The sequence below is a fragment of the Peromyscus leucopus genome, chromosome 23 (assembly GCF_004664715.2).
Source record: "Peromyscus leucopus breed LL Stock chromosome 23, UCI_PerLeu_2.1, whole genome shotgun sequence".
Classification (NCBI taxonomy): Eukaryota; Metazoa; Chordata; class Mammalia; order Rodentia; family Cricetidae; genus Peromyscus; species Peromyscus leucopus.
The window spans coordinates 36,731,511-36,754,007 of NC_051082.1; the positions used below are offsets into that span (position 1 = coordinate 36,731,511).

General features: G+C 46.5%; 1 protein-coding gene and 1 long non-coding RNA gene across 8 annotated transcripts in view; one reads left to right on the plus strand and one right to left on the minus strand.

Moving 5' to 3' along the window:
• Positions 1 to 1,252: 1,252 nt before the first annotated feature.
• Positions 1,253 to 5,939, minus strand: LOC119086534. Of its 2 annotated transcripts, none has more exons than XR_005089846.1 (3): positions 5,749 to 5,939; positions 3,434 to 3,533; positions 1,253 to 1,790 (listed from the first exon to the last, which is right to left on the minus strand). It is a non-coding gene; the product is annotated as an uncharacterized LOC119086534 (long non-coding RNA). The 2 variants fall into 2 exon arrangements; XR_005089845.1 differs by lacking the exon at positions 5,749 to 5,939 and adding an exon at positions 5,249 to 5,548.
• A 10-nt stretch (positions 5,940 to 5,949) lies between these two features.
• Positions 5,950 to 22,497, plus strand: part of Evi5l (ecotropic viral integration site 5 like) — a 43,582-nt gene continuing 27,034 nt past the window's right edge. For 3 of the 6 annotated variants that reach the window (XM_037198422.1, XM_037198420.1, XM_037198421.1), the window contains exon 1: positions 5,950 to 6,151. The gene's annotated coding sequence lies outside the window, so the exon portion shown is untranslated. The remainder of the gene's footprint in view (positions 6,152 to 22,497) is intronic. The other 3 variants (XM_028860702.2, XM_028860703.2, XM_028860705.2) reach the window with 1 other exon arrangement.

A 22,497-nucleotide genomic window follows, 5' to 3' on the forward strand; every position in this document is an offset into this window, starting at 1 on the left:
TGACCTACCATATGACCTGTGCCACTCCTGGGTATTTACCCAATAGACTCTGCACTAACATATCACAGAAACACCTGACATCAGTGTTTACTCTGGCACAATTCACAATAGCTAAGTTATGGAACCAACCTAGGTGTCCAACAGAGGATGCGAAAGAAAATGTGGCATAAATACACAATGCAATTTAATTCAGCCATAAAAAAAGAACAAAACTGTGTTGTTTATAGGAAAAAGGATGCAACCTAAAATGATTGTACAAAGTGAATTAAGCAAAATCCAGACAGTTTACTGTGAATCTTCCCACTTTAAACAATCTAATCAAGAAAAACCCTCACAAGAGTGCCGCCCAGTCACAGTGACCACCAAGATCAACCATCACAGGTATAAAGTGGAAGAGAGAGAAAGTGTAGCAGAAAGATAACAGTGAAAGACACAATGAAAGGGGGCTGAAGTAAAAAAAAAAAAAAAAAAAAAAAAAAAAACAGCTGAATAATAGCATCCGCCTGGGGGAGAGTAACTGTGGCAGCCATCTGGCTTGGGAGGAGAATTGTGGCAGGGCCTGGGAGAAAGCAGTTGGTTAATTAGGATATTTTATGGCGGGTGGCTTGAGGAATAAGCAGCTGGCGGGCAAGGCCAGATCACCACACACAACACCCCAAGTTCCCTGCCTCTGACAACCATAGGACCCTGTAATTGCTTCTTGTTCTGTAGCGCGCTCTGCCTGGAATCCATAAAAAGTCCTTTGCCTAGGAAGGGCGCAAGTCCTCCGAGAGACTCGCCGGGTACCGTGTATTAATCTCTTGTTTTGCATTATGTTTTGGTGTTTTTTTTTTTTGGAAGATTTTGGGGTTCTTTCAACAGGAAGGGCGGTGGGTCCACAAGAGGAGGGGGAAAGTGTGAGGGGATGTGATCAAAGTAGATTACCTACCAGGCATGAAATGGCCTTTTGAAACCTAGAACATGAACACATGCCAGAAAACAAACAAACAAAACAGAAAAGCAGCGAGGCATGGTTGCCCACATCTAGAGGCTTTGGCAGGCAGATTTCTTTTGAGTTTGAGACCAGCCTGGTCTACACAGTGAGTTCCAGGCCAACCAGGAGACCAGTGAGACTGTCTCAAAAAAAAAAAATTTTTTTTTAACTAAAAGTAGGGTCCAACATGATGGCTGGTGAGTAAAGTCTGGAGACCAAGACCTAAGTTCAGTCCCAGGGCCCACATGATAGAACAGAAAATTCTGAAATGTGTCCTCTGACCTACATACACACACACACTGTGCACACACAGAACATGCTGTGCACATGCACACAAATAGATGTCTAAAATATACAGGAAATACAAAGAAGCAGGGTGCTTAGAAGCAGCACTAACATGAAACAATTCAGGGATGTGGTTTCTGGGAATGTTTCCTGGAGTGCGTGCTAAGGAAGAAGTTTCAGGTAACAAAGCAGGACTAGAAAATGGTCAGCATTCATGGACGAGCACCCCACAAACACTTATCCTTTGCACTTTGACCCATTGTTTCTTCATTCATGTACAAAGGACCTTCTCTGGTGAGACCTGAGAGCTATACTAAATCTATGAGTAGAAAAATACAAATTTAGAGGCCGTCTGATACTATGTCCATTTAGCGGAATAATGGGACTAGGCTCACCTCCTCCTCCTCCTCAAACTCAGGGACCAACTCAGGATTGATGTAAGGGCCAAAGGTCAGGAAAATCCAGAGTATAGCAGCGTCTTCTGGACAGGACAAGACTCCTGCGCTCATGAACTCACAGCAACTGTGTGTGCCTGCAAAGGATCAAGCCAGTCAGCATTACAGGATGTGGGAGAGCCTCGGGTGCCTCCGTCCGTAGCTGAAGATATCGAGAGCCGATGGATTTTAAAGTCCGATTTCTCTAAAGGTGTGGCCCTGGCAGGTCAACCATGACCCAGTGATGTTCCCATACCTTCAAGTACGTAGACAACACAAATAGGACTCAGGAGATTATTAAGAAAGAAAGAGTACATGAAATTAGCATGCGTGAGGTAGGGCAGCGAGTGGTAGGTGGGTCTGGGAGGAACTGGGAGAATGGGGAGTTAATGTAATCAAAATATACTGTTTGTGTGCGTCAATCACACAATCAAAGAATTACTAAAATACCATACTTTTAAAATAGTGAGAATTAAGCATATTTTATGTATAACACCAAGATTAAAAGATAGGGATCACCAGTTGTGGCGCACACCTTTAATCCCAGCACTAAGAAAGCAGAGGCAGACAGATCCAGTGAGACCCTGTCTCAAAACAACACAAAAGAAAAATAAAAACAAACGAGGGGGGGTGGAAAGATCACTCAGCTATTAAAAGTACTGGCTGCTTTTCCAGAGGACCCAAATCTGTTTCCCAGCACCCACAAAGCAGCTCACTTCTGTACACCCAGTTCCAGGGAATCCAATACCTTGTTCTGGCCTTTGTATCGGGTGTGCACATGGTACACATGCAGACAGAACACTCATACACATAAAATAAAAATTAAAAAAAACCAAAGAACATGGGGAGTCTCAGTGAGTGAATCATACGTAGATGTTACCTGGCCTGAGAGTGTAGAAACAATCCTTTTATTACATAGCAATTTCCTCTCTCCAGGAGGAGGAAGGAGGCTCTCAAGACTCGGGAAGTAAAGAAACGCCCCAAGTCTGGGAAAGCTGGAACTGAACAAGCTTCACCCAGGCTCCTCCCCCAAGGGATCCTGCAACACTTGTTGACAAACAGGGAAAGCCTCTGACCCACGTGTCCTATGTCCTGCTGCCTGCAAGTCGGGGAGCGCTCCCCAGCTGCCGCTTCCTGGAGTCTTCACCCATACTGGGGGGTTGCTCCCTGACACAGCTGCCTGTGAGTCGTCCCTGCTTCTGTAACCCAATAAAAACTCACTGGTTCCCTAAGCTGTACTTGAGTAGACTTGTTACTTTGGTCTGTCGTGAATTCCCTGTTGGGGTGAGGTTAGGGAAAGCCTCACTGTGGACATAACAATTGGCTATATGGAGAAAACAGTGTTCCTGATTTAAAAAAAAAAAAAAAAAAAAAAAGACTGTTCCCGTGGAGAGCTCACCGACACATGCCTAAAGCTCCAGCTGTGTCAAAGGCTGAGCCCCAAAGTTCCAGACCAACCTGGAGAACATACACCCCATCTCAAAACAGTAAATAAAAATTAAATGGGTTGGGGATGTGGTTCAGTTGGTATAACGCAAGAAGCCCGGGTTCAAACCCCAACACCACATAAAACTTGACATGGTGGCATTGCATGTAATCAAAGCACTTAGGAGGTAGATGTGGGTGGATTAGAAGTTCAAGGGTATCCTTGGCTACTGAGCTTATGACCATCCTGAGATGAATAAGGTCCTGTCTCAAACAAACAAACAAACAAACAAAACAAACAAACAAAAAACCCTACCTTTTTGTGGTATTTGATGAAAGCTTTGGTCTCACACATGTTTAGCAAGCTTTCTGCTGTTGAATTACATCTTCAGATTCCCCAAAATTACTTCTATCAACTAAAAATGAAAATTGAGAGGGCTAAGTTTAGTTCACAGAATCCATGAAGGGCAGCTCATAGCAGCTCGTCCAGCTCCAGAGGACCCAATTAATTCTTCTGGTCTCCAGATCACACACACACACACACATACACACACACACACACACACACACACAAATGGAACTAAAAAATCTTTCAAATTTAATAAATAGTAAATAAAAATGAAAATTTAAATTATTTTCAAAATAGATTTGCTGCACTAAGAGGCCAAGAGAAGCAGTGGATACCCTAGAACTAGAGTTACAGGTGGCAGTCAGTCACCAGATGTGGGTGCTGGGCAGATGTGGGTGCTAGGAAGTGAACTCAGGTCCTCTCCTGACCCACCTGTCCAGGTGCCCTTTCCTGTTGAGACATGGCTCCAGATAATCTAAGCTGGCCTCAGAGTCACTATGTAGCTGAGGATGACCTTGAACTTCTGTCTTCCTGACTTCACCTCCCCTGTGCTAGGGGACTTCAGGTGTTTACTACTATATCTCTTTGACAAAGTGCTGAGGATCCAATCCAGGGCTGCATGCATGCTAGGTAGACACCTCACCAGCTGAGCTACATCCTCGGCAGGAGACGGATTTCATCTTGATGTATACAAACGGGCTGTAGAATTTCTTTCAATGGAGGAAGGGAATACAGGGATGTAGAGGGGAGGAGGAATACATTAGATTTATTTTTACCACCAAGTTTTCAGTAATAGTTTAGGAGATTTCTTAACAGCTTCAAAACTTTAATGGGTGCAATATAGATAAAAGAGGGAGAGAGTATGTGTGAGCCAGGCATCATGGTACACAGCAGTAATCCCTGCACTCTGGAAGCTGAGGTAGGAAAACCCAGAGTTCGATGTCAGCCTCGGCTGCACAGGGAGTTGGAGTCCAGCTTGGGCTGTGGTGAGACCCTGTCTCAAAAATAAATTAAAAAAAAAAATTTAAAGACCACGTGAATGTCAACTGTTACTCCAACGATCAAAAAGAAATCCTGACCTTCCCTGTTATGAATAGGCTCTCCTCTGTTTTCCCTCGGGTCTCCCTATCCTTGGCTACCATGCTGAACTTGTCTTGTAGCCCTGACGGCTCTAGAACTCATTTTGTGAATCAGGCTGTTCTACACCTCTCAGCAGTCTTCCTGCCTCAGCCTCCCCAGCAGTGGAATCCCAGACCACCCCATGAACCTATGACGTCACCTTTCCTTCTATGACACATCTTTCCGGCCTCACCCTGTCCAAGGCCCATCCCCACATCCTAGAGTAATCCATTTAGTAAGTCTTGCCGGCTGTCAATGACGGTGCATACATGGTCCTTGCCCTCGCTAAAAGAATCTGGGGTCTGGAGTCATGGTGGTGAAGGGCAAGTGGAGATGGGAAGATAGGGAGATCAAGGTCACCCCCTGTTACATGGAAAAGTTCAAGACCATCCTGGTCTACAGGAAACTCTGTCTCAAAATAAAAAAATAAATTTAAAAAAAAAAAAAAAAGGAATCGGAAGCGGGAGGAGGAGGCGGCGGCAGCAAAAACGATCATGGGTCCATTCATTCGATCTTCAAGCGTTTACAAACAGCTCTCACGTAAGCGGCTCCCAACCTGACTCCCTACCCACTCCGGCCCCTCGCGCCTCGCTTCCCCGCACCCCTGAAGGGTGATGTTGGAGCAGGTGGAGGATGCAATCGGAGTTTTGATGCCAGACTCACCTAGCAGGGGCAGAACCTGACCTAACCACCCAGCCCGCCGGCCAGACCCTGCTCTGAAGATAGGCTTTCCAGTAACGCCCCTTCTAACGCCCGGCCCTTGTCTGATCCCGCCTATCCTTGCACTGGGACACGCCCCCTCCACTAGCCCCTCCTCCATTCCATTCAGACCCTGGCCTCAAGTCCCACCGCCCAGGACGCAAAACTCATTCCCAGTCTCATGACTCCCATTGGTCAGATGCCATGAGAGTCCGCCCTCCATCAGTTTCATTGGCTGACTAGATGTCAATCTTCATAGCACACCCCCTCCCGTCTCAACAGTTGCCAGGCCCGAGGTTTGAGGGCAGATAATAATGGACGGCTCAGCCCCTCTCATGATTGGGTAGAAATCAGGCTCGGGGTGGGACTTCGTGCCTCAGCTAAGGGTTGCTCAAGGCCGCATCCTTCCTCCAGAGGCCCACCTCTTACCAATAACTATTGGTAGTTTAGGTGTCGATCAATACCTTTCCTTATTTTGATAAGCAAAACCATGCGTCTATCACAGATTCTCTCATTTCAATTCGCTCCTCTCCTCAGAGAGCCGTAGCCAGGGCCCGCCTCATGGACGAGCTGTGGATTGGTCAGGTCTCCTGTCACTCTTCCGCAGGGGGCGGAGCCAATGGCCTAAGGGGGCGGTGAATTGGTTGACCGGGCTTCGGGGGGGCGGGGCAGCGGCTCCTGTCAGCGGGTGAAATGGCAGCGGCTGAGCCGGTGACGGCTGCGGTCCCCGGGGGCGGCTGAGTGAAAGGGGCCGGGCCGCGGGGTTTGCGGGACCCCCGAGCAGTCGCGACCACGGGCGGGGGAAGCGGACGACGCAGTGCAGGGACGGCGAGGCTCGGCGCGGCGATGGCGGCGCTCTCCGCGCAGGTAGGGCGGCCTCGGGCAGGGCCTCTTCTCCCGGGGGGTGTCAGTGCTGCGGGGCCCCGTGGGGAAGCCGAGCCAGGAGCGTGACCTGGGGTCGCCTCGCCTCCCGAGCCCGCGCTTGGAGCCTCGGCATTCCCAGCGCTGGACCCTGGAACTCCGGCCTCCGCCCACCCTCGTTCCCGATTCCCCCCCAGATCACTTCCAGGGCTTCTAGGACCTCATGTCTCTTCCTCGTGACGCCTCCCCCCCGCAGGCTCGGGACCTCTGTACATCTTTCCCAGGACCCCTCCCTAGGAGCCTGTCCAGAGTTTCCCCATCCCCCAGTCTGCAGCCCCCCCCCACACACACACACACTAGCATACCCTTCCAGTCCACAACCCGTCCCAGGACCCCTCCCATCTGCACATCTCTTGCATTTACGTCTCTCTCAACCCCTCTCTTGGGTTCCTATCTTCTGCGTCTGGCCTGCACCTCTCCAAAGAGACCAAGCTCAGAGCCCTGTACTCTCTCCTTGTGACCCAACAGAAGCCCATGCCTCGCCTCTTAAATGGGAAGATTCCCAGCCGAATCCACAGACATCAGCTCAGCCTGCTCACTTGGCACCCCTCATGTTCAAGGGCACCACTAAAAAAATAAAATAAAATAAATTTCAAAAAATCACTTCTAGGTCTTCTGAGAGGACCAGACACTGTTGCTGACTTTGACCCATCTAGACCCCAGCTTCCTGAAGAAATAAACACTAAGGACTTCCCAAAAGATAATGCTGAATCCCATCCCTAATAGACACACCCTCCCCACCCATCTTCTGAGAAACCCACAGAGTGGGTTCACTTAGATACCTCTACACATACAGAAACCTAGGAGCTCAACACAGACCAAGACACGAGTGCTCTCCTTCCCTCCCTCTGTCTCTACACACACACACACACACACACACACACACACACACACACACACACACGACTGCTGAGAACTACACACCTCCTTGAACAGCACAACCCAGCACCCTCAACAGGCCGCCAAACTCAGACAAAAGACAGAAGATGGTGAGGTGATGGCTCTGTCCCCAGCAGCCAGCCTGTCCCTTCCACCCCATTCTCTTTGAGCTGGGACCACACTGGTACTCCAGAGTGTGTCAGAGCCTGGAATTCACCTGGAATCATAGATCTCTTCCCCTTCCCTGTCTCTCCCAGCCTTGCCCCTTTTAATAGGACAGCATTCTCTCCTACACCAATGTCTCGAAAGGAACTAAGGCCCATTCCCAAATCTATGGCACACCTCCACCCCCACCATGGGGAGTGAGATGTTCCAGCTGCCCCTGGCCCCAGTCCTGAAGTCTGACCAGACTGGTGGGACCAGCATCCCTGAGTCTATGGCATCTGCTGGCCTCCAGAGTGCTCGTCAAGGCCAGTTCCTGACAACCCTTGTGAGTTCTTTCACCCACCACCAATATGCTTGGTCAAAACAACAGCTTTCTTCTAGCATTGGGATCTGCTTGGACCAGGTCAGACCTTCCAGAAGCAAAGACCTCTTTGTTTAAAGAATATTTTCAGAAAGGGAAAAAATGTGCTGAAGAGGGATGGGGGTAATGTGAAAGGAAGGAGTGCTCTGCATGACACCCCCCACACCTCACCCCAAGTGTGCCACCCCCAGCCTGTCTGCCATTGAGCCACACTCCCCACATCCCTGGCTCTCTCATGTTTGTATTGCATTGGTTCTTCTACCCATTCTGCCCCACAGCTTCCATCCTGGGGTCCCACCTGTGGGCTCCCTGTGGGTTCCTGCGGTTGACTGAGGGTGGTTTGGAAGAGATCGAAAGTGGCTTGGCCCTGGCACAAGAGCTGAGGCAAGACAGAGAGGCAGGAAGAGATCACAACACTGGCTGTAGTTTGTAGGACTGCAGGGTCTGAGGAGAATCCAGAACAAACCAGCCCCAACCAAGCATTTAATATGCCTGGAAAGACTCAGATAAAAAAGGCCGAGGCTTCCTTTTAGAATATTTACAAGCAAATTCTGGACAGATTTGGAAGAAAAACTCCTTTTGGCTCAGAGCCTCAACTTCTCCATCTGGAAAATGGGGCGATAAGCCCTTAGAATAGTATTCCGTGATACAAGGGAGCCAGTGAGGTTAGGGTGTGGCCTTGTGTGTTTCCTGGAAGCAGTGTAAAGGGGAACAGTGGGGTTTAGCAGAAAAGACTCCACACACAGCAGTTGAAGTTGGCAGCATCACTGGCCCTGATGATCCCTGTCCTCAGTGGGTAGTAGCCATATCTGAAGGTCTTTGCCATCTTGAAGGAAGCTAGCTTAAATCAGAGCTGAAAGAATGAAGAAAAAGATGGCCTGTTGTGGACTTGTAGCCATGCACAGGGTCTCCTGGAAGGCCTGGTGACATGGGACACTACTGGCCAGCCATCCTCATGCCCCACATAGAACACTGAACATAGGGTAGACATTTGTCACATCCACTTGCTGAAAGCAGGGGTCCATGAAGACTTGAAAGTCGCATAGCACATGGGAAACTGAAAGACCTCCTCCACTCCCCAGAGGACTTTGCACAGATGGGCACAGTGGGGTAGAAAGGCTCCCTGGGATGGAATGTGAACTCTGTAGAAAGTGCCTGAAGGCTTCAAGCTTTTGAGTGGAACCAGCATAGCTTGGCTGTAGTTTGATGATATGGATCCATTGTCTTTTATGTCTGTGCTTTGACAGGTACTGGTAGGTCAGAAACATGTCTCAATTTCCTCCAGTAGAGGGTATCGCCAGTGTTTATGGGTGATGACCCACTGTACTCAGGGAATTGAGTCAAGGATCCTGTATCTGAAGCCTGAACAGCCAGCTTGGAGAGAGGGGAAGTTTTGGACCCAGAAGCACACACTGAGCTCATGCCTTGCATTCACAGTGCCAAGCACCATTTGCATATCATCTCAATTAATCCTGAGCAACCCGAAGGAGCCAGCATTCTAGTGTGCATCTTTGCCATCACACCCTGCTGCTGCGGAAGGGATGCAGGAGACAGAATTACATACACTGTGCTGCTGTAAGAGCTCTGAGAAAGGACCAGTGCATCCCCAGGGCATCCAGAAAGGTGTGGCAGGGGTGACTTATGGATGCAGTCACCAGACAGGCATGGCAGGTTAAGGTGTTCCAGAAGTACTTGGACAGGGTCCCAGGAGGTGGGAGCCAGCATGGTTCCTTCAAGGGATATGTGACTTCTTCCGAGCATGGATGGATAGGCTTCACCCTTCAGGCCAAAATATACCAAATGTAATCCACATGACAGATATGGCACTCATGTACAAAAAGAGATCAGAATTGGGAAGATTTAGGGAAGGTACAAACTACATCAACTCCAGGAAAGCCCAAGTCAAGCAATAGGAGGAAGGAGATTGTTGAGAGCTAGCATGCTCCCCCTGCCACTCCCATCCCTCAGAGGGACATTTCAGTGCCCTTTTGCCATAATTTGCCTCCACTTTACTCTCAGTTCTCAGCATGTATCAATGTTCTTGTGAAATCTTTTGTTTGTAGGTGGCATGGTGGGTGTATGTGGCTATTTTACATATATGTGAATGCACATGTGTGTGACTGCACATGTGGAGTACAGGGGTCACCGTTGGGGGTCATCCCTCAGTATCTGTCCACCTTGTTGGTTTGTTTGCTTGTTTTTTATTTGATGTTTATAGTATTTTGCCTGCATGTGTGCACAGGCACACATGCATATCTGGTGCCCATGGAGTCCAGAAGATAGTGATAGATCCCCTGGAAAACTGAATTACAGGCAGTTATAGCCACCATGTAGGTACTGAGACTTGAACCCTGGTCCTCTGCAAAAGCAGTCGGTGCTCTTAACTATTGAGCCATCTCTCTAGACACTGTCCACCTTGTTTTTTGAGATAAGTCTCTTGGCTGGATGGTGGTGGCGCACGCCTTTAATCCCAGCACTCAAGAGGCAGAAGCAGCCAGATATCTGTAAGTTTGAGGCTAGCCTGGTCAAGAGGGAGTTCCAGGACAGCCATGGCTACACAGAGAAACCCTGTCTCAAAAAACCAAAGTAATAATAGTAGTGGTAGTAGTAGTAGTAATATTAAATTTAAAAAAAGGAAGAGAGAAGGAAAAATAGGTCTCTCACTGGGCCTCAGGGACCTCCTGCCTCTGCTTAGCTACCACTGATCTTACAAATATCCTCCACCATGCCTAGCTTTTTACATGGATGCTGGGGCTCGAATTCAGGTCCTCGTGCTTGCATGGAAAACACTTGACTATCTCCCTGGACCTGTAAAGTAGGGTTAGTGAATAGTTGGGTTTTGCCTGTGTATATGTATGGTATACTTGTATGTTCTGCTGCACAAGTGTGTGTGAAGGTGCACTTGTATACATGTCCGTGTGGACAGTAGAGGTTGACACCAAGTGTCTTCTATTGCTCTCCACATCTACTAAGACAAGGTCTCTTGCTGAAACTGTAGCACTACAGTTTGCCTAGTCTAGCTACCCAGCTTGCTTAGGAATCACCTGTCTTCTTTCAATTGCTTGAATTACAGATGGCTACCATCCCTTCTCTGCTTTTTTTTTTTTTTAAATAATTTTTATGTGTATCTCTGTTTGGCCTACTTGTATGTCTATGCATCATGTGCAATGCCTACAGCTAAAAAGGGGCACCAGATCCTCTGAAATTAGAGATACAGACAGTTGTGAGACTCATAGTGGGTGCTGAGAACTGAACCTGGGTCCTCTGCAAGAGTAGGCAGTGCTCTTAACTACTGAACCATCTCTCCAGCCCCTCCTGCTCAGCTTTGACCTGGGTTCTGTGAGTCCAAACAGTGGTCCTTATACTTGTACAACAAACACTCTATCCATAGAGCCATCTTCCCAGAACCCCCATGAAATCTTTTCCTTGATATCTGTCTCCCATGTAGTCTGTGAGCAAGTCCCATAAGAGGAGGGTATCTGTCTGTGTTTTTCACAGGTGAATCAAGATTCATATAGCAATTTCTCAGTAAAATGTGTTTGATTTTACAAGCTAATGGGCTTCTCCCCCTCAGCCATTTCTGAAACAGAAAGAGGTCAGATCTGTCTGCCTTGGGTGGGTGCTAAAGGTAAAGCCAATATGCCTCACCTGGGCCCACCGCCCAGCTTGACAAGCACAGGAAGCTGGCACAGAAATCAAAGAAATGAATCTTCATCTTGCACCTGCTACAGGAAGCCCTTATGAAAGGGCTTTGATGTTCTTCCTCTGTCATTTTCAGGGACATTAAAATAGAGAATATGAAGAAAATTGCTCCCAAATGAACCTGTTACAGTGGCAGAAAAAGATACATGAAGAACATAAACTTACTCTTTTTAGGTCAGATGAGAATCTGAAGGTCCTAATAGTCCACCCTTCAGGCTTTCACCTGAAGGTGTGTTGCTGCTACTGCTGCTGTTACTACCAATAACAGTGATTATAGGTTTGCAGGGTTTAGTCTTTAAAGAGCATCACGATATAAGGTGCAGTTTGCACTGGACTGTGGGGACCCCACAGTGGCCTTGACAGCCCTACCCTCAAGGAACTATCCATTCATCAGGGAATAAATATAGGCCACTGTTGATCCTAAACACAGGACAGAAGTGGGAGTGGCAGTAATACAGAGGGGAGAGGAGGGAGGAAGGAAGGGAAAAATAAAGGAGAGAGAGAGAGAGGGAGAGAGAGGAGAGAGAGGAGAGAGGAGAGAGAGGGAGGGAGATTCGGGTACTATCATTAGCCCTGTTTACAGATTGAAATTGCATGGTACCCTGGATCACAAAGGGAGTATAAAAGGGATTTAAATTCGTATTGCTGGCTCTAAGGTCTCAACTGTAAGCCAAGAGATCTAGAATAACTCTCTATACTCCAAGAATGTGGAAATTTGGGCTGGAGAGACGGCTCAGAGGTTAAGAACACTGGCTGTTCTTCCAGAGGTCCTGAGTTCAATTCCCAGCAACCACATGGTGGTTCACAACCATCTAAAATGAGATCTGGTGCCCTCTTCTGGCCTGCAGGCCGAACACTCGCTGTATACATGATAAATAAATAAATATAATCTTAAAAAAGAAAAAAAGAATGTGGAAACTTGCAGAACATCTTGAAGAAATGACTAAAACTGACGGCATGTAGTGCCATTGGTAAAGTGCTTGCTTGGCATGCACAAAGCCCTGGATTCAATCCCCAGCATTATAAAAAAAAAAAAAAAAAAAAAAAAACAGGCTTAGTGGCTTTTCTACTTTCATTTCTGTTGGTGGGATAAAGTACCATGGCCAGAGGCCAGAAGTTTGAAAGATGGCTCAGCAGTTAAGAGTACCTACTGTTCTACATAGGAACCAAGTTCAGTTCCCAGCACCCATGTTTAGGGGCGAGGGGGAGCAACAATGCTTGTAACTCCAGCTCTGGGGATCTGACTCCTCTTCTGGTCTCCAGGGGTACCAGCATTCACATGCATATACCCACACAGAGACACGAGTACACATAATTAAAAACAAAATGAATTTCATTGGACATGGTAGCACAGGCCTTAAATCCCAGCACTTGGGAGCCAAAGGCAGATAAGATATCCGAATTTGAGGCTAGCCTGGTTGTCTACCAAGCTAGTCCCAGGACAGCCAGGTCTACACAAGAAAACCCTGTCCTCAAAATCCAAAATAAATTTTAAAAATAATTGGAGGATGGGAGTTTCAAAATAGGATTTCTCTTTGTAGCCTTGGCCATCCTGGTACTCACTCTGTTCACCAAGCTGGCCTCAAACTCAGAGATTCTCCTGCCTCTGCCTCCCGAGTGCTGAGATTAAAGGTGTGTGCCACCACCATCTGGCAATAAAATGCATTTTTTAAAAATACCCTGACCAGGGGCTGGAGAGATGGCTCAGAGGTTAAGAACACTGGCTGTTCATCCAGAGGTCCTGAGTTCAATTCCCAGCAACCACATGATGGTTTACAACCATCTGTAATGAGATCTGGTGCCCTCTTCTGGCCTGCAGGGATACATGCAAACAGAACACTGTATACATAATAAATAAATTGTTAAAAAATAAATAAATAAAATATTTTAAAATAAAAAAAAAAAATACCCTGACCAGGCTGGAGAGATGGCTCAGCAGTTAAGAGTACTGGCTGTTTTTCCAGAGGTTCTGAGTTTAATTCCCAGCAACCACGTGGTGGCTCACAACCATCTATAGTGGGATCTGACGCCCTCTTCTGGCATAAAGTTGTACATGCAGATAAAGCACCATATACATTAAAATAAAAAAATAAATCTTAAAAAAAAATACCCTGACCAAAAATAACTTAAGAGAGGAGGGTTTATTTTAGCTTACAATTCCAGGTTACAGTCCATCAGGAAGTCAAGGCAGGAACTTAGGTGGTTAGTCACTGTCAAGAACGGAAGAGTAGCTGGGTGGTGGTGGCGCACACCTTTAAGCCCAGTACTTGGGAGGCAGAAGCAGGCAGATCTCTGTGAGTTCGAGGCCAGCCTGGGCTACAGTTCCAGGAAAGGCACAAAAAGCTATGCAGAGGAACTCTGTCCTGAAAAACCAAAAAAAGAAAAAAAAAAAAAAGAACAAAGAGTGAAGACTGTACCCATGCTCCTACTTGCTTGACTTTTGCTTAGCAAGATTTCTCACTCTCATATATTCCAGGGCCCAGCATAGGGAATGATGTCACCCACAGTGAGCTGTATCAGTTAACAATCAAGACAGTCCGAAAGGGGGCAAGGGGGGGCACAGGCCTTTGGGAGACAGAGGCAGGTGGCCTCTGCAAGTTTGAGGCCACCTGATTTATAGAGTGAACTACAGGACAGCCAGGGCTACACAGATAAACTCTGTCTCAAAAAAAAAAAAAAAAAAAAAAAAAAAAAAAAAAAAAAAAAAAAAACAGTTCCCAAAATTGAGACACTCTTCCCTAGTGATTCTAGGTTACAGCAAGCTGATATTTAAAACTAACCAGCACTGTGGTCTACATCTGTCATCCCAGCATTCAATAAGCAGAAGCAGAGGATCTGGAGTTCAAGGTTATCCTTATCTACATATCAAGTTTGAGTCCAGCGTGGGCTACATGTGATCTGTCTCTAAATAAATAAATAAATAAATGCAGCTGAAAATGGGGATGAAAAGAGCAATCCCCAATGCTGTTCTTGTCCCAGGGACTATGTGGCCTACCTTTTGCCAAACAAAAGAACATGGAACCCAGCCAGACCATTGCCCCAGGACGTGTGGACAGCCACAGCAGTGATGTTCTGCTAGCCAGTTTAGAAAAATTGGGGTCAGCAGGCACCTTTCAAAGCTTTGGATCCTGAACTGAATCTATGTTCCCAGTGATCAAGGGAGGGAGAGGATCAGGCATGAGACAAAACCAAAACTGTGGGGTCTTTATTCCTGTTTGTAATATCATGTGCTCCCTAGAAGATGCCCGCATAGGCTCCCTGGCTCACTGTGCTGAAAAACAATGACTGTGATTTACCAAATGCTAGCTGCACTCAGTGTTTTGCATATATCATTTCTCTCTGGGTCTTTTTGTTTTGTTTTTCAAGATGGTTTCTCTGTGTAGCCTTGGTCATCCTAAAACTCACTCTGTAGACCAGGCTGACCTCAAACTCAGAGATTTGCCTGTCTCTGCCTCCTGAGTGCTGGGATTAAAGGCGTGCGTCACTATGCCCAGCTTTGTTTTTGTTTTGGGGATTTTTTTGTTTGTTTGTTTTGTTGTTGTTGTTGTTGTTGTTGTTGTTGTTTTGAGATAGGAGAGGGTCTCATGTTAGCCTCAAACTCCCAATGTAGCTGAAACCGGCCTTGAACTCCTGGTCTTCCTGCCTGTACATTCTGAGTGCTGAAATGGCAAGCATGCACCACCATGCCTGATTTTGTGGAGCAGGGATGTTTGTGCAAGTGCACACGCCTGTATGTATTCACAGAGGCCAGAGAAGGAAATCAGGGGTTCTCTTCTATCACTATCTGCCTTATTCCTTTGAGGTAGGATCTCTCCCTGAACCTGGAGCTCATCATATTTTAGCATCTAGCAAATCCCAGCAATCTTCCTATCTCTGACTTTTACAACACTGGGTGCTGGCATCTGAACTCAGGTTCTCATGGTTAAGCAGCAAGTACTCTTAACCACCTGGTTTTATGTGGTGTTAGGAGTGGATCCCAGGACTTCATATGTGCTAAGCAAGCACACTACCAATGAGCCACATCCCTGGCCCATATTTATATTGTTTTTAAAACAAAAATGTAGAGAGGGTGGAAGCATCATGGATAAGCTTAGGGCAAAGACTCTAGAGTGAGAAAACAAAATTCAAACCCTGTATGACAGAATTGGGGTACCAACCACTGACCCTCTACTCAGCGTGGCACTGCTTACATGGCATAGTAGTCCTTTGCTTTTCTAACTAACCTTGTGCACAATATTTTTTGAAAAGAATTTTGGGTGGCTGGGGATGTAATTCAATAGTAGATCACTTGTGTAGCATGCATTAAATCCTCTTTGATCACAAGCTCCACAAATAAAAGTTTATTCACACACACACACACACACACACACACACACACACACACACATTGTGTGTATAACTTGTTTTTATAATTTGGGGTGTTTTTTTTGTTTTTGTTTTGTTTTGTTTTGTTTTTGTTTTTGTTTTGAGACAAGGTCTCTTGTAGCCCAGGCTGGATTTGAATTCATTATGTGGCCAAGAATGGCCTTGTTACATTTTTATTTATTTATTTTGTATGCAAATGTGTATGTGAGCACATGTCCTCTACAAGAGCAATACATGTTATTAACTACTGAGCCATCCTTCCAGTTTCTAAAGATTTATTTTTATTAATTTTTATTCAGTGTCTGTGTTTGAATTTGTGTGCATGTGCATGTGGATATTTGCAGAGGCTAGAAGAGGACATCGGCTCCTATAGAGCTGGAGTCCAGGCTGTTGAAAGCTGACTGACCTGGATACTAGAACCCTAACTCAGGTCCTCTGGAAGAGCAACAAAAGCTCTTAACTGCTGAGCAGTCTCTCCAGCCCTTATTTGTTAATACACTTTTTTGTTTATTGTATCAATGTATGTGTATGACTGCATGATGTATGTGTTCAGGCATGCAGGTACATACCACTTTGTGCATGTGGAAGTAATGACAGCCTCCAACACCTGACCACACCTTCCATCTTGTTTGAGACATGGTCTCTTGCTATTATGCTAGCTGGGCCCAAGAGCTTCTGTGGATTCCCATGTCTCTACCTCCTGTGTTGCCATTGGATTGCTAGGATTACAGACAGGCATGACTTGTCCAGCTTTACAAGGGTTCTGGGGATTCAAAGTCAGGTCCTCATGCTTGCACAACTCATACTTTACCCATTGATCCATCTCCCCACCTACCTCTAAGTTCCATGTTCTGTCCTTAGTTATCACATCTCCTCCAGCTCCTATGGGCTATGGCATTTCCTCATAATGCCCTTGTTTTTGATGACCTTGACAGACAAGAGGCCTCGTTGATATTTCATGCGGTATCCCTTCATCAGGACCTGTCTGGTGTTTGTCTCATGGTAGAGTAAGACAATGACTTCAGTGGAGAAAAACCACAGAATTGAAGCACCCCTCCCCATCACCTCCTGTCAAGGGCATGTGATATCCTTGTGAGGTTACTGTTGCTGCTGACCCTGATCACCTAACTAAACCACATGGGAACTTTTGTCTTCATTCACTCAACAGATGTTTACTGAGTCCTTGCCAAATGTTAATAGTACATTAAGGGCTTAGAGCAGAAAGATATTGCTTTGTCCTCCCATCGTTCACAAACTTATAGAGCAGGCAAGGACAGAAGCCATTGCCAGAGAATGTGTGTTGGGGGCTGAGAAGACAGCCCAGTGGTTAAGGCATGTGACGTGTAAGTGTGAGGACTGGAGGTCAGATCCCTGGTACCCACCTAAATGCCTGATGGGTGTTCTGGGCCACCTGTAATCCCAGCTGTCTAGATAGGCTAGCAATGTAGATGAACTCCAGAGCTAAGTGAGAATTCCTGCCTCTATCTATAATGTGAGCAACTGAGGAAGATACCTGACATCGACCTCTGCATGAATCCTATTGCATATGAATGTGCCCCTCCATCCTGTGCATGCGCACACACATATATGGGAAGAATATGTATATTGAACTGGGGTTCGGGAGTATTTTCAGAGGAAAAAATTCAGGATGGTAGAACAAGGTTGACAGATTTCATAATAAGCATGCTTAAGGTGGAGCTAAAGAGATGGTTAGAGGTTAAGAGGATTTGTTGCTCTTTCAGAGTTCGGTTCCCAGCACTCACTTGATGGTTTACAACCATCCTTAACTCCAGTTTCAGAGAGTACAACATCCTCTTCTGACATCTAAGGGCAGCAGGTGCACATACATACATCCAGGCCAAACACTCATACTCATAAGATGAATCTAAAAAATGAAAAGAGAGTGCTCAAAGCTGGAGAGATGGATCCGTAAGTAAAGGCATTTACCAGCAAACCTGACAGCCTGAGTTCAATCCCAGGGATGCACGTGGTGTGAGCACACAACCGACTCTCACAAATGGTCCTTGGACATCCACATACATGCTGTGACACACACACATACACACTACTAATTAATTAAATGTTTTAATTGGGGAAGAAGAGGGAATTCTCAGCCAGGACCAGGGCTGCAGCTCAAGTAGCAGGTTGCTCATCCAGCATGCTCTAGGCCCTGGGCTCTGACCGCAGCACCACACAAAACTGGGCATGGTGATGATGCTTGTAAACAAAAAACAATGAATAGAGAGGGAAGGGGGAAGAACGTGTTAGATAACTGCACATAGTAGGCAAAGGGCCCTTTCTAAAATCCCACCCTAGCCCACAGGCCCTAAAAGAAAAGGCTCTGGTTACTGCAGAATTGTTCTACTCCTCATGGTGTTCCAGCCCTCTCCCTTTGTTTTTTGTCTTTTGGGTTTTTTGTTGTATTCTTTTTCAATACAGGGCTTCATGCATGCTAGGCAAGTGATCTACATTCCTACTTTATTTTATTTTATTTAATTTTGAGAGAAGATATCATGTTTCCCAGGCTGACCTAGAACTCATTGTGTAGCCAATAGCAATCTTGAACTTGTAATCCTCGGCCTCAGACACCCAGGTGCTGTGATGATAGGCCTGGGCCATCATGCATGGTTTCCCAACTCATTTTATTTTTTGGGAAAGGGTCTCACTACATTGTCTTGATCTCACTCTCCAGCCCAGTCTGGCCTTGAACTTGTGGTCTCCCTATACTAGGCTCCTGAATAACTGTGATTACAGGCCTACACCACCAGGCCCTGCCCTGTCTTCTGTTCATAGTTCCTTTGTAGCCTAACTTATCCTTCATCTTTTTGATTGAGGTGTGATTCATGTAATAAAAGTCATCCACACCGGGCGGTGGTGGCGCATGCCTTTAATCCCAGCACTTGGGAGGCAGAGGCAGGTGGATCTTTGTGAGTTTGAGGCCAGCCTGGTCTACAGAGCGAGATCCAGGAAAGGCACAAAGCTACATAGAGAAACCCTGTCTCGAAAAATCAAAAAAAAAAAAAAAAAAAGTCATCCACCTAAAGTTTGTCATATGTACAGTGTTGTACAGCCATCACCATAATCTAATTCTAGACACCCTTACCCTCTAGGCAGTCATCCTACTTCCTCTCTACCTCTGCCCTGGAAAGCACTAGTCCATTTCTTGACACTATAGATTCATCTACTCTGCATATTTCATGTAAGTGGAAACCAACAACTTGTAACTGGATTCTCTCACTGACTGAACATAAGGTTTTTAAGGCTCACCCATGTTATATCATTCCTTTATAAAAAGGCTGAGTAATATTCTAGTATATGTTTTGCTGAAGCATTCATCTGTTGATGGATACTTACGTCATTGGTACTTTGTAGCTACTGTGAGCAGTGCTGCTATGAACACTCGCTCGCTCGTATGCACCTTTGTATGGTGGATACTTCAGCTATCTTGGGTAGACCTCTAGTGGGGAAAGTGTTGGATCCTACTGTAGCTCTTTACCTTGAGAAACTCTGGCTGTCTTCCCATTACTAGGGAGATCAAGGGTGACTCCTGCCTTAGTGTGGAGGCCACTGAGTCTTGTGCAGGATCTGGGGAATGATGGAGCTGTGAGGGTCAGCTGGCAATCTTGGCTAGCCCTGGTAGAAAGAAAAAGCAAGAGATGAGCGTTTCACCTGTATTAGCTAGTTTAAACCCTGAGAGTAGGGCTGGAGAGATGAGTCTATGGTTACGAACACTGACTGCTCTTGCAGAGGATCAGGTTCTATTCCCAGCACCCATGTGGTGGCTCATAGCCATCCTTAACTTCAGTTCAAGAAGATCCAGTGCCTTCTTCTGGCCTTCATGGGCACCAAGCACACATGTGGTACACTTACATACAAGCAGTAAACATTCATACACAGAATACACACACACACACACACACACACACACACACACACACACACACATTTGTTTTTTTAAGACAGAGTTTCTCTGTGTGTAGCCCTGGCTTCCTGGAACTGCAAGGGTGGAGCGCACTCTGAGGCTGGACGCTCTCTGCTTCTCAGACTCTGTGTAGTCCCAGGCTACCTGGTTATCCATAGGTGCTCTTGCCCTGAGCTCTCAGTGCTCCCCAAATCCAGCAGTAGTTCTGGCCCCTCGTCCTGCCTCCACCGCCTCTACTGCCTCTTGTATGTTCTGCCAATTCTGAGGCTGGCCCTGCCTAGGAAGATGATTCTGCCTCAGCACTTTGTGGTAACAGCCCTGTCTAGCCACAGACTTTGACACTGCTGGAGGTCCTGTAGCAGTCCCCCACCCCCGTCTCTCCCTCAGAAATTATTAACTCCTAGTTCAGCAGTTTACAACTGCTTGAAAACCTTTAGAACAGGTGATCACCAGCCAGCCCAGCACTCACAGAAACCTATAACCTATTAAAGTACCTGCTATGCAAGCTTTAGCAATGTGTTCCAATCGCCAGAACCCATATAAATGCCCAGTGGTGGTAGTCTGCCTGTACTTCCAGCTCATGAGCTCTGGGTTTGATTGACAGACCCTGCCTCAATGAATAAGATGGAAGTGTGATCAAGGATGATTCCTGATATCAACCTCAGGCCTCCACATGCAAATATATACAGAGAGAGACAGAGAAAGAGACAGAGACAGAGAGAAAGGAAAAAAATGAAAACCAAAATCCAGAGTGCTCTGCTCCCAAATAGAGTTGGGGAGCACTTGGGGCTGGAGATAGACCCTGGATCCCTGGTCCTGTAGGGAGCCAGGTTCCTGAGGAGGAAGAATTCTGAGATCCTCACGAGATGAAATGAGAGCTGTGAGACTCCAAGGCCCACTCATAATAGAACATCAGTGGAGAGAGGTCCAGAACTAAGCTCATGACCAGGGTAAAATCCAGCTGGCCTGGGATCCCTGGAGTTTATTGGGGACTATAGCGAGGTGCTCAGTGCAGATGGGTGAGCTGTGTTCTCCTCTCGTATTGTCTCTGTTCCCCACTGCCTACGGAATCAGAGGTCCCATCTGCAGGGGCCATGTGAGGCCCTTTCTGTGACCAAGTCAGAACTGGGTCAGGCTGGGTCCAGGAACACAAAGCAGACTTCTGGGGTAGAGCACAGAAGGATGTGGGCAGGTGTGAAGGTGCCATGCTATTGTAACCAAACTGGAGCAGAGATTTCTTCCTGTCTCTAGCAGCCCCAGGATTCTCCATGTTCTCAGACCCTGCATACTGGCTGGCCTCACCAAGAGGAAATACAGCTAGATAGGAGGAACATGTTCCCCAGCCTCTGCCTTCCCTCCTAGAGCCTTTTCCTTTTTTTTTTTAATCTGTGTGTCATCTATATCTCTTTGTGTGTTTATGTGTGTGAGTACAAGTGCACATGTAACCATGTTGTGAATTTGGAGGTCTTAAGGAAAACCGTGGATATCAGAGTCTCCTGTTGGTGGCCACTGTGTACTCCAAGCTAGCTGGCCTACAAGTTTCTAGGGATTCTCTTGTGTCTGCCTCCCATCTCACTGTAGGAGGGCTAAGATTACAAAAGTGTATGTGCTACCATGTTAGCTTAGGTAGATTGTAGGCATCCAAATGCATGCCTTAGTTGATATGTGTTTTATCCACTAAGCCATTCCTCAGACCATTCCAATGCATTTTCTGACCCAGAAATGCTCCCCACCAGGGAAATGCCAACTCTGCCTCCAATCTCCTTCATGCCATAGCAGACCCTAGGAACTCCAGCTCTCAGCAAGACCTCCCGCCATGGTCCAGGATATATAATAGCAGCTGACACTGACAGACAAACATGTCATATGCTATATGTAGCATGCTTGATTCACAGCCACCCTTTGAGACTAGTCTTAATGGATCCTAGTCTCTACAGACCAGAGAAGCTCAGTACCTAGCCTAAAATCACACAGGTTATTGACAGAGAGTCAGGTCTCAAACATGGCTTTCTGTGAGTCTACAGCTTTTTCTGCTCTTTTGTATGTGTGTAGAGTTGCACAAATGTGAGTGTGCATATGGGAGCCAGAGGACACTGCAGCTGTTGTTCTTTAGCTGTCCGCTCTGCTTATCTCTATTTGATCTCTAATTGTGTGTGTGTGTGTGTGTGTGTGTGTGTGTGTGTGTGTGTGTGTGTGTATCATGTATTTGCTTGCCCTCCAAGACCGAAAGGGGGAATTTCATTTCTTGGAGCTGGAGTGACATGCAGTTGTGAACCACCTGATGTGGGTGCTGGGAACCAAACTTGGTCCTCTGGAAGAGGACTGAGTCAACACTAAGGTCATCACCTTTTTTTTTTTTTTAAAGGCAGGGTCTCTCAATGGTCTGAAATTCACCAATTTAGCTAGGCTGGCTGATCAGTGCACCCCAAGAACCTTTCTGCTTCTCTCTCCCTAGCATTGAGATTAAAGTACACACCGTCACACCAGCATTTTTACATGGGTTTGGGAGATCTAACTCACTCAGGTCTTCATGCTAATGTGGCAAGCACTTTACAGACTGAGCTGTTTCCCAATCCTGAGCATTTGGTTTTTATCACCAGACAGGCAGAAATAATTTTTTTAAAAAAGGCAGTGTCCTCAAAAGCCCCCAGAAGGCTAAGCAGATGACCCCAGGAAAAGTAGGAAAGAAGCCCTGGCATGTGGAGACTGAGATCAGGATGCTCCCTCTGAACCGTCAGCTCCACTGTGTATCCACTTAGGGCACTGGTTCCTGGCACTTTGAAGTGGCCTTGGCTTCCCAGCCAAGGAGACATTATCGTTCCAGCCATTGACAACACCAGACAATTAACAATGGTGAGTAACTGCTTCGTCTGAGCCAGCAGCACACTCTTCTTGATG